Consider the following 12,461-nt stretch of genomic DNA (forward strand, 5'->3'; position numbering starts at 1 on the left):
CGATATTCCTCCAAGAAGGAGAGTCGGCCGGATGTCGCATCTTGTCATCATTTATTCGCTGATTTGCATGCCAAGTCATGAGTTCAGCAGTAGAGGGAGATTTAAATAACCGTTTAAATCTTGGAATTATAGGAAAATACCACATGACCTTGGCTGGAACATTGACCCTAAGTTGGCCATTCTTCCGTACTTTCCAACGTGACAGCTTGCAATGAGGACACTGAGAAGCATCAGAATGTATGCCCCTATACAGTATACAATCATTGGGACACGAATGAATTTTTAAATACACTAGACCTAAATCGGATAAAGTTTTCTTTGCTTCATATGCGTTAGAAGGCAACACATTATCTTTGGGAAGGATCAAGCCAACTGAAGAGAGCAGCTCAGTAAAGGCAGTGTCGCTAATACCAAACCTAGCTTTCCATTTGTGCAATTTTAACATTGACTCTAACTTTGTGCACTCGCTGCCCTCAAACAACGGTTGTTCCGCCTCAACAACAAACCTCTGAAAATTATATGAATCCTTATCGTAATTACCCGAATTAAAAGACGCTTCACAAACTTCAACAGTTTCTGATGCAACAAAGTGCTCTATAGGTTGGTCTGAAGCAGGACGTGTACTACCTATAGAAGACCTAGTACTCTTAGTAGATTTTTCTTCATGCCAAATCCAATCAACATACCCCAAACTAAAACCATGATCGTAGATATGTCCCCTTATGATTTTGGTTGAGAATTTTTTAAAATTCACACATCGACCACATGGACAAGGAATTCTTTTAGGATCTTTACAATTTTCTTCAGCGAAAATCAAGAATTCTTCGACGCCAATTTCAAATTCTAAAGAATCCCTATCTTTCAATATCCACGACTTATCCATAAATGAAAATGTATGACCAGCAATCTAGCAACCTAACCACCTGATGGTCATTTCAACATCAAAGTGCGAATTAATCAATACAAGTGCACATATTCAAGTGCACATAAACAAAACCAAGAAAGTCAACATTGTTTAACTAGCATAATCAATACAAGTGCACATATTCAAGCGTGAATTAATAACAAACATGCCCTTAAAAAATTGAAAGACTTTACACAAATGACAACTAGTACATTCATGGCATCTCATCTATTAAAAGAGAACGATACACTAAATCCGATACATAAACAACAATCCAAATCAAATAATGTATACATAAATAATGACAGATCGGTTACTGGTGAATCCCTTCCTACATAATGTATACAAAAAAAAGGAAAAAAGCAAACGAATAAGAATTTCTAACCTCCTTCTTGAAGTAAAATGTGCAGGCACTGTCAAATTCCGAGACTTGATGAGATAATCTGCAAATGGACAAAATCGAATTTAAAAACATACTATTACTTAAAACTTTAAACGGACAAAAATCGGAAGATATCAACCAGAAAAGAAAAATACATGCAAATATCAAACCTAATTAATATATTTAGGCAAACCTAAATATATATACACAAGAACACAAACCTAATTTATGTTAAAAAAATGCAGATTTATGTAAATATATATACATGCATATTTAAAACAACTCAAGAAAAAATATAAAATTAGAGTACAAACCTTATTTGGCTCAATGAATCTCAAAACCTGTTCAAAAAGGAAAAAACCCATTAAAATTTATGAACAAACCCTAATTAAACAAATGTAACCTAATCGAACATACAAACCTAAATGAACAAACATACCTGTTCAGAAATTCGGGTTTCTCGTAGATGGATTTTGATTAACTGATGGTGTTCTTCAATTTGGGGTTTAATTAAAACCTATGTACTTATTATAAACTGATATGGTGTGTGTGTGAGATAGAGAGAGATGGAAGAGAGAGAGGGAAAGAAGCAGAGAGATGGAAGAGAGAGGGAAAGAGAACCAGAGAGAGTGAGCTCAGAGAGAGAGAGAGCAGAGAGAGTGGGAGTGGGAGAGAGAGCAGGGAGAGAGTGAGAGAGAGACAGAAAAAATAATTAGGGGGGAGAAACGGTTTTTTTTTTTGGTTAAAGGGGGGGGAATATTTGGGGAATAAGGGGGGAAAGTTTCCGCGTTTTTTTTTAATTTTTTTTAAGTTAACCATCGACAACGGTTGTAAAATACAACCGATGTCTATAAAACAAAGACATCGGTTATATAGAAAACCGATGTCTAACTAACATTTTTCATTTTTGAAAAATAAGTATAGACATCGGTTATTTTCTGGACCGATGTCTAAAACAATAAGTAACATCGGTTTTAAAATAACCGATGTCTAAATGAACTTTAACATCGGTCGTCTGAGCAACCGATGTCTAAGGACTGATGTCTATTGACAGAATTCTAGTAGTGTAGCCTATGTAACTTATTCCCAAGAGCTATATGAGGTTTCATCCCTATAAATAGGGTACATTGGCACTTGTATGAGACATGAGTTGACATTTGAAAAAAAATAAAAAAAAACCATATTCTTCATTTTGGAGTCATCATGCAAGCTCAACCACCACCATACAGGGCTGAGTAGAAAACTAAAAAAATCTGAATCTGAAATTGAATCCGCTAAAAATCGTTAAAATCCGAACCGCAAAAATCTGATCCAAAACCAAAATCGTAAAATTGGAAATCGAAACCGATTTTTCGGGTTCGTTTATAGGTGAAAACCGAACCGAAAAAACCCGATCCAAGCCGGTAACTAAAACTAAATAAATAAATAAAATATATTTAATACATATATATATATTAAAATTAATATATACATATAATTTAAGTATACATGGTGGAGGCCAAATTCTAATATTGCAGTACTGCTAAGATGAAAACATTGCATATAGTTCGGTTGCGGCTACTGGCTATTAAATTGTGGCTAACTGTAGTAGAGTCCTTGTTTTTTTGAGTGTATAACTCCCTGGTTATATGGGATAGGTGATATCTTTGCTTCTTAACTTTAATTTTAGTTTACACTAAATTTATTAAATTTTCTTTAAGTTACAGTACTGAACATTACAATTAGTGTGAGATTGCAAAGTGGAAGCTATTTTCTGAAATTTACTTCTAGTTTGCTTCATAAAAATGAAATTTGGTATTAAAAATGCACAAATTTCTAATGCGAGATTTTTTAATTTTTATTTGTAATGTTCACACTTATAACTAGTAGAAAGTTCTGTTTTAATTTGGATATTGCAAGATTATTTGGTGAAATGGGTACCGATTTACTAGTGGTTGTACTCCCAATTATATGATTGCAAGTATGAGAACTCCTGGTTCTTTATTTTCAGTCATCTGAAATTTTTAAACTTAAGAACCATTTGCATGATTACATAATGAATCGACAGAATGAACAGTTTGGCCAACTCAAATTAACACTATGTTGTTTTTAATATTGCAGCCATTTTTCAGGAAGTTAGTAGTGGACTTATGGCAGCTAATAAGTTTCTGGTCAGTGGCCATGCATTTCTTGTTGCTACTCACCTCTTTTCAAAATTTATGTTAGATTTTTGTTATTCACGAATTAACTTAGATTTTTGTAATAAATTATGAAAACTTTATATTCTTGTTTCGGAACAAATTTATTTTGTATTTGTAATTTATATGCTTAAGAATTATACTAATCATCTTTATTTTGTTAATTTTATTGGAAGCGGTTTATAACCGAAACCAATCCGAGAAAAACAAAACTGAGGTTTATAAAACCGAAATCGAACCGGTGGCTTCAGTTGTGGTTACGGTTTTAAATTTTAAAAACCGAGGATCTGCGGACTCGATTTCGGTTTTATGCAAAACCTGCCCCAATCTACCCCGCGATCTCCACTACTATTATACACAACCTTCCTCCGCCCTAAATCACCATCCTTGATCTTTATTCCAGCCATCAACCTCCAAAATATTGTTAAACAAAATTCTCCCATTAATATTTGGCGCTAGACGGAGAGGAGATTTCATCTTAGGGAGAAAAGATGACTAAAGAAGGCAAGTCGGTTGTAGTACCAGGAAGCGGCATCAAGAAGGGGACCTCGAACGGGACTAAACACACATCCCCAGAGGATCAGGCGCCACCACAGCCTGTGCCCATTGACGGTTAGGCAGTCCTAGCCTATCTTGAGGGGCTCGGCAACCAGATGAATGATATCAACACTAGGATATCCAGAGTAGAGAAAGGCTCTACCAGGAATGCTAAGTGCAAGGCACGCCGCTTTAAGCTCTCTCAACACGACTTGAAGGGAAAGGGCCCTCAAAAATGGATGATTAACGAGTTCAATGATGTGGCATGCGAGGATGTATGAAGGAAGGAGTCATGAATGGAGTGGGATGAGATACCTCTGATCCAGGTAAAGTGGGGCAGCCAGATCTCTAAGGGATCAGGGCAAAATCCTGCTTCATCTGAGGTAAGGTAAACAAGTGTGCTTGACCGCGAGGGCAAAATATTGAGTTAGCACGATCTCAAACTCAAATTGGACAATCTCAGGGAGAAAATGAAGGAGAAAAGTCCCATAGATCGAGAAACCCAGCGAAAGAAATGTGCGGCGACTCCCTCGCATAAAGCTCCGAAGGGATACCCATCCCAGAAGGACTAAAAGACAAAGACATAGGGCTGACCAGGAAGGGGATTCTATGGTGCGACCTGGAGGAGCGAAACACCATGAGGGGCCACAGGCCTTCCACCGCTCAAGTAATGCCAATAACGAAGGACAAAAAGAGATTGTTAGGGTTGGAAATTTGAGGAAAAAATTAGATCGGATGGAGCAGAAGAAAAGAGGATCACCAACCTCAGCTTCCTCGTCTCCATTCAGGACCGCTATCTGAGCCTCCCCCTGCCCCGAGTGTTTAGGCACAACCCTGATCTTCTTTTTAATAGGGAGAGTAACCCATCTGAATATCTCATTCAGACAAACACAAAGATGGAGGTCTATCAAGTACCAGAACCAACCCGATGTAGACTTTTCGCGGCCTCGCTTCGAGGGAGCACCCAACAGTAGTTTTCAAAATTGGGTTCGGCCACCATAAGACATGGCAACAGTTGGAGGACCCGTTCGTCCGACAATTCCAGTCCACCCTCCAATATTCCCCACCAGTGGCCACATTGGCAATATTAAGCAAAGATAGGGAGAACCTCTAGCGGAATATTTACAGCAATTTAATGTTAAGGTCCCCAAGAGAAGCTAGCAAAGAGACCATCAAGAATTTCTTGATTGTTGGATTAAAAGAAGGGTCAAAATTCTAGAAGAGCCTTCTGGCCCTCGAGCCTAGAACCCTGGCTGAGTTTTATAAGCAGGCTGAGCCTTTTAAAAGGGTAAAAAATCAATGAGGGATTTAAAGATTAGTGAAAATTAACAAAATAGGAAGGACAGATCCTCTAGCCTCAAGGAGAGAAGGAAGACTTACCAGCATAGCTCCAGCCCGAAAAAGGCTGCTAGATGCAAGGAGACAAGCAAGGAGATATGAAGGCCTTATATAAGCAAATGGCCAATATACATGCCCCTCGCGGACTCCACTGGCCATATATATGCAATATATAAGGGAAAGGTGTATTCCAAAAGGCATCCCCCCTCAAAGACTACAACAAAAGGGACATTCAAAATATTGTGCATGTCATGAGGCCACAGGGCATGATACAGCAGATTGTAGACAATTGAAGGATGAGATCGAAATATTGATCTGTTAGGGTAAGTTAACGAGGTGGGTTTTCAAGGAAGTTCGAAAGCACAAGTAAGAATATCATGCTATCCATCCACCACCACCGGAAGAGAAAGAGAGGGTACCTTGAGCCAGCAGCATCCACATAATTCTAGGAGCGACTCACACTGGGGAAGAGAGATGAAAGGCAAGACAGGTACATCCGAGAGGAAAAGGATAGACCTTTCACTAATGTCAATCACCTCATCCAGAAACCCCCGGAGTTCCTTGAAAGGGAGATCGATGATATCGTGTTCAGAGAGGCATATTCCAAGTGGGTCCATTACCCTCATATTGAAGCTCTGGTCGTAAAAATGAAAACTGGGACAGTAAAAGTATATCTAGTATGAGTGCATACTGGGAGCTCAGCAGATGTGTTTACGTATGACTCTTATAAGAAGCTTGGATTCCTAACAAAGAAATGAATTTCTCAGGCTGATATCCCTATGGGTTCACAGGAGATTCGATAGTAGTGAAGGGGACAATCCAATTCCTGGTCACCTTGGGAGAAGAAACTCGCGTGGCCACCTAAATTGTTATATTTACTATGGTAGACCAGTTGTGTACCTATTATGTTATAGTCGGAAGGCCACTCATTAAGGTTATGAGGATGGTGACCTCGATCCACTATATGACAGTAAATTTTCCAACTCCCACGGGCGTAGGTTTCTTGAAGGGTTGCCAATATGACTTGAGGGTTTGTTATAACCAGGCACTCAAAACATCAGAAAGGGGACGCATCTAGGGAGTTTGTAAAATTAGAAGAAAATGATGTCCTCATGGAGGAGGCTGATGAAAGGAAAAGAAAGCGCCCCAAAGGACACAAAACTTACAACAAGATCTCAATTGAAGAATTACCAGAAGGATACTTCGAGAGCCTGGAGATTCAAGTGGAGCCACGACTCGGGGCATTACTTATGGAGGCCTCTCAGCCCATGATGATGGTGTAGGAAAGGATAGTGGAGAAAGCAAATGATGAAAAAGAGAGCCATGAGCAGATAGCCGTAAGGCTATAAAAAGGGAAATGGGTGGGGAATGAGACAACAACCACCATAGATATGCCTGATGGGGTTACTCGTGAGGTAACCGTTACTTCTGGAGGTTCAATGACCAAGGTTTGAGCCCTTCAGCCCAAGTTAACGAGCACTAAGGGGCTAAAAATCATAGAAGTAGGAGAGACTGGTGAAACCCGGGCAGACTTGGACCTGAGGATGCCCCTAATTATCCTATAAGCAGGGTCCGTATAAGATACTATACCCATCCTGGTGGATCCAAATAAACCTTCCAAGGTGCTCAAGATTGGCTCTAACCTCAACACAGAACTAGGAGAAGACTTGGCTCAATTTTTGAGGAAGAATCTGGATGTCTTTGCATGGTCGCTTGCTGATATGGTGGGATTGACCCGGATGTTATATGCCACCGGCTTAACCTTGATCCAAAAAAGAAGAGGGTCAGACAGAAGAGGCGTCCGATTAGCGGAGAAAAGGCAAAAGCCCTGAAGAAAGAAGCGGATAGGATAATGGAAGCAGGGTTAGTGAAAGAAACTTTCTACCTAATGTGGCTTTCCAATCTTGTGCTAGTCAAGAAGTGTTGTGAATATGTTGTGCACTTGATGATTACCTAAACAAAATATCTAAGTAGATTTTACTTAGTGAAATAATGTAGCACTCGACGGATAAGAATTATAGTCCCGACGGATAACTCAGTTTGAGTACCGACGGATGAGTAATTTATTATCCATCGAGTGAGTAGCTTATATAATGATAAGTTTGTAGCACAGTGTTGTATGCACCTTTGTATAGAATCTGTAGTAGCATATAAGTCATGTTGACTTTAACTAGATATGCAGAATAGGTTGATTAACTGTACATAAGCAATGTCTTGTAATTCTGTATAAGTGAAATGAAGTCAAGTGCCAAAATAGCTATCAACGGATGCTTAACAAAGCTTCGACGGATAATCAAATGACTTTCAACGGATGGTCAAAATAGCAGTCGACGGATGATCAAGTAAGTCATCGACGGATGATCTGAAAGTCGACGGATGATAATATCAAGATTCAAACATCGGTTGAACAGTGAAAGCTGACACACAACCGTCGAGATTGGATATAAACACTGTGGAAGCCCATTAACTGGGTAATAGAGGACAAAAAGCAGCAAAGATCAAGACTGTTAGATTTTATATTTATTCAGTTCTTTTGACTTTGTAATCTTGGTAATATATATAAACCAAGAGAGTAGCAAATAAGAACAACTAAGAAAACTAAGTGAGCTTAGAAACAAACACAGAGAAATCTTTGTAAGTACTATCTTTAGCATTTCCTGTGTTCTTAGTTGTTCTATCTTGTAAAAGCAGCTGTGAGCATTTCTGCACACAGAGTTCTCTCGATATATTAATATATATCTCTGGTGGAATTGTTTAAATCCACCAGAAAGTTTTTAAAGACTCTTGTTTTTAATTACTCTTGTTTTGATTCATTAAAGTTTATATTCCGCATTGTGCTAATCAAAACAGATATATCTATAATCGAGTTGAACATTTTTATTTCAAGAAAAAGATAAAGAATTCCATTCAACCCCCCTTCTGTAATTCTTGCTATATTGTTAAGGGACTAACAATTGGTATCAGAGCAAGCTCTTAATCTACAAAGAGTTTAAAGATCAAAACAATTCTGCAAGATGAACAAGAAAGATGTTGGATTCAAGATTCCTTTTCTGGATAAAGATAATTACCATCATTGGAAGGTAAAGATGCATCTTCATATGATTTCTCAAGATGAGGCCTATGTGGACTGCATAGAAAGAGGCCCTCATGTTCCAATGAGAGCTGCAACAGGAAATGAACCATCAGTTCCAAAGCCAAGGCATGAATGGTCTGATCCTGATCTTGAACAAGTCAGGAAAGATAAAAAGGCCATGAACATTCTGTTCAATAGTGTTGATGCAGATATGTTTGATAACATCATCAACTGCAAGACTGCCAAGGAAGTTTGGGACACAATACAGATAATCTGTGATGGTACTGAGCAAGTAAGAGAAAATAAAATACAGCTCCTGATTCAGCAATATGAGCATTTTCACAATGAAGAAAGTGAGTCACTCACTGATATTTTTAGTAGATTCCAAAAGCTACTAAATGCTCTTAAATTGCATGGAAGAGTCTATCAGACTAAAGACTCCAATCTGAAATTTCTCAGATCTCTTCCAAAGGAATGGAAACCAATGACAGTCTTATTGAGAAACTCACAAGATTATAAGGAGTTTACTTTGGAGAGACTGTATGGCATTCTGAAGACCTATGAGCTTAAAATAGAGTAGGATGAAAGAATGGAGAGAGGAAAGAAGAAAGGAGGATCCATTGCACTAGTTGCTGAACTGGAAAAGGAGAAGGAAGTGAAGATTGAAGCTGTGGAATCAACTTCAAAGGCCTGTGAAAGCAAGGGTAAAGGGCTAGCTGCAGAAAGTGAAGATTTTTTGAGTCAAGATGACATGGAGGACATTGATGAGCACATAGCATTCCTTTCAAGAAGATTTGCCAAGCTCAAGTTCAAGAAGAACTTTGGAGCTGCCAAGCCAAATAGAAACATGGTGGATAAGTCAAAATTCAAGTGTTTCAAATGTGGCTTGGCAGGGCATTTTGCAAATGAGTGTAGAAAGTCAGATTCTAGTAAGAAGAGATTTGAGTCTGTGGATTATAAGCAAAAATACTTTGATCTACTCAAACAGAAGGAAAGGGCTTTTATTACACAAGAGAATGACTGGGCAGCTGATGGTTTGGATGAAGATGAGGAGATCAGCTATGTCAATCTAGCCCTTATGGCCAAGTCTGATGAAACAGAGACAAGTTCCTCAAGCAATCAGGTAATTACTACAAACCTTGCACATTTATCTAAAGTTGAGTGTAATGATGCAATAAATGACATGTCTACAGAATTGTATCATTTGCATGTTACACTTAAGTCCCTCACTAAAGAAAATGCTAAAATCAAAGAAAACAACTTGTTTTTGAGTGAGAGGAATAATGTGCTTGAGTCTCAGTTTGTTGAGTTTGAGAAACTAAAAATTGAGTGTAGAATTTCTAAGGAGGAATTAACTGAGTCCTTGAAAAAGGAAGAAATTTTAAAGAAGCAGCTCGATCGTGAACAGGAGGTGATTAAAGCATGGAAAACATCCAGAGATGTTCATGCTCAAATCACCAAGGTTCAAGGAATTGAGTCCTTTTGTGACGAAGCCTGGAAAAAGAATAAGGAGAAACTAGAACCTATTTTGGTAGATGGATTGCTGACAGATGTAGACTCGACGGATGATGAGGACTATCCGTCGGATAACAAAATGTGTTATCCGTCGAATGATAAAAATCCTCATCCGTCGGCTATGAACAAACTCATTAGTAAAGCCAAATTAACCAAGCTAAATGAAAAGTATGGGTCTGTTTCCAAGAACTTTGTTTCAGGGGAGTCAAGTCAAGCCAAGAAAGGGAAGAAGGCTAATGTTGGTCACATGACTGTCAAACAGTTGAGTGACAGACTTGAGAAGATAGAGGTAAAAACAGAAACTAAAAGGAAAAATAATAGGAATGGTAAAGTAGGGATTAACAAACATAACAACTACACACCTGACAAATATGCTCCTAGAAAAATCTGTGTCAAATGTGGTAGTGTAAATCATTTGTCTGTTAATTGCAAATCTGCCATGCCTACTCCCATGTCTATTCAGCCTCAATTCTCTAACATGAATGCCATGCCTCCTATGCCTGTTAATGTTATGCCTACACAGAACATGAATGCACAGTTTGCTAATATGTCATTTGCACCTACTCCATATTATGCTGCATACAATATGCCTCAAATGCCATTTAGCATGCCTTACTGGAATAACATGTTTGCACCAAGCATGCAATTTCCTGTTAGCCATAACATGCATAATAATTCTGTAGCATCTAGTGGTTTCAAAGGCCCAACCCAAATGACTAAGGAAGAATCTGAAATTCCTAAGTCAAATGAGTTAAAACCTAAGAAACAGAAGAAGAAAGCTAACAAGGCAGGACCCAAGGAAACTTGGGTACCAAAATCAACTTGATTTGATTTTGATGTGTGCAGGGAAACAGAAGGAATCTTTGGTACTTGGATAGTGGTTGTTCAAGACACATGACTGGTGATTCTACCCTGCTCACAGAGTTTGAAGAGAGAGCTGGCCCAAGTATCAATTTTGGAGATGACAGCAAAGGTTATACTGTGGGATATGGCTTGATTTAAAAGGACAATGTCATCATTGAAGAGGTTGCCTTAGTGGATGGTCTCAAACACAATCTGTTGAGTATCAGCCGGCTTTGTGATAAAGGCAACTCAGTAACCTTCAACAAAGAAACCTGTGTTGTGATTAATAATCAAAACAACAAAGTGGTTCTCACTGGTGTGAGAAGAGGAAATATGTATCTAGCTGACTTCAACTCAAATAAAGCAGAATCTGTAACTTGTCTTCTCTGTAAAGCAAGTCAAGATGAAAGTTGGCTATGGCATAAGAAGCTATCCCATTTGAACTTCAAGACCATGAATGAGCTGGTAAAGAAAGAGCTAGTTAGAGGCATTCCTCTGGTGAAGTTTACAAAGGATGGACTGTGTGATGCCTGCCAAAAAGGGAAGCAAATTAAAGCATCATTCAGGAAGAAACTTGATTCAGCAATTGAAGAACCTCTGCAACTGCTTCACATGGATTTGTTTGGACCAGTCAATGTTTTGTCAATCTCAAAGAAAAGATTTTGCCTAGTAATTGTAGATAATTTCTCAAAGTTCTCTTGGACCTATTTCCTAAAGTCCAAAGATGAAGCTAGTGAAATCATCATCAATCACATACGGCAAGTTAACAATCATCCTGATTTCAAAGTTAGAAGAATCAGGAGTGACAATGGAACTGAGTTCAAGAACTATGTCATGAGAGTATTCTGTGAGGAAAACGGGATCCTACATGAGTTTTCAGCAGCAAGGACTCCACAACAGAATGGAGTAGTGGAAAGAAAGAATAGATCTCTTATTGAAGCTGCAAGGACAATGCTTGAAGAATCAAAATTACCAACATATTTCTGGGCTGAAGCTGTCAACACTGCATGCTACACTCAGAACATCTCTCTGATTAATCAAGCAAAATGCAAGACACCTTATCAATTGTTCAAGAACAAGAAGCCAACTCTGAACTTTCTTCATGTCTTTGGCTGTAAATGCTATATTCTGAGAAATCAAACTGATCAAAATGGGAAGTTTGATGCTAAAGCAGATGAAGGAATTTTTGTTGGATATGCTGTTGGTAAAGCATATAGAGTCTACAATCTAAGAACCAACATTGTTGTTGAATCTATACATGTTGTGTTTGATGATAAAAAGATTGAAGGACTAAAAGATGGAGATTACCATGAGAGCCTCAAATTCGACAATGTTGAGATGGTCAGTGAAGAAAGTGATGATGAAAGTGATCAAGAAACAGTGTCTAAGGATAATGCAGACAAATTTACTACAAATGAAGCACAAAACTCAACATCCATCGAGTTACATAATGCTTCATCTGTCGGAAGGCAATCTGTATTATCCGTCGGAAGACAACCTGCCTCATCTGTCGGTACTCAAAATTCACCATCCGTCGGGTTATCAAAAGGAGCAGGAAGTCAAGGCAGATCACCCATGGAAAGCACCCCAATTTCAAATCAAAGATCCACAAACTCAGGGGGAGTTTCTAGCAATCAAAACTCAATCACACATCAAGACAACATTGAGGTCTCTTCATCTAGGGCTAATCTA

The sequence above is a fragment of the Apium graveolens genome, chromosome 11, assembly GCF_009905375.1.
Source record: "Apium graveolens cultivar Ventura chromosome 11, ASM990537v1, whole genome shotgun sequence".
Classification (NCBI taxonomy): domain Eukaryota; kingdom Viridiplantae; phylum Streptophyta; class Magnoliopsida; order Apiales; family Apiaceae; genus Apium; species Apium graveolens.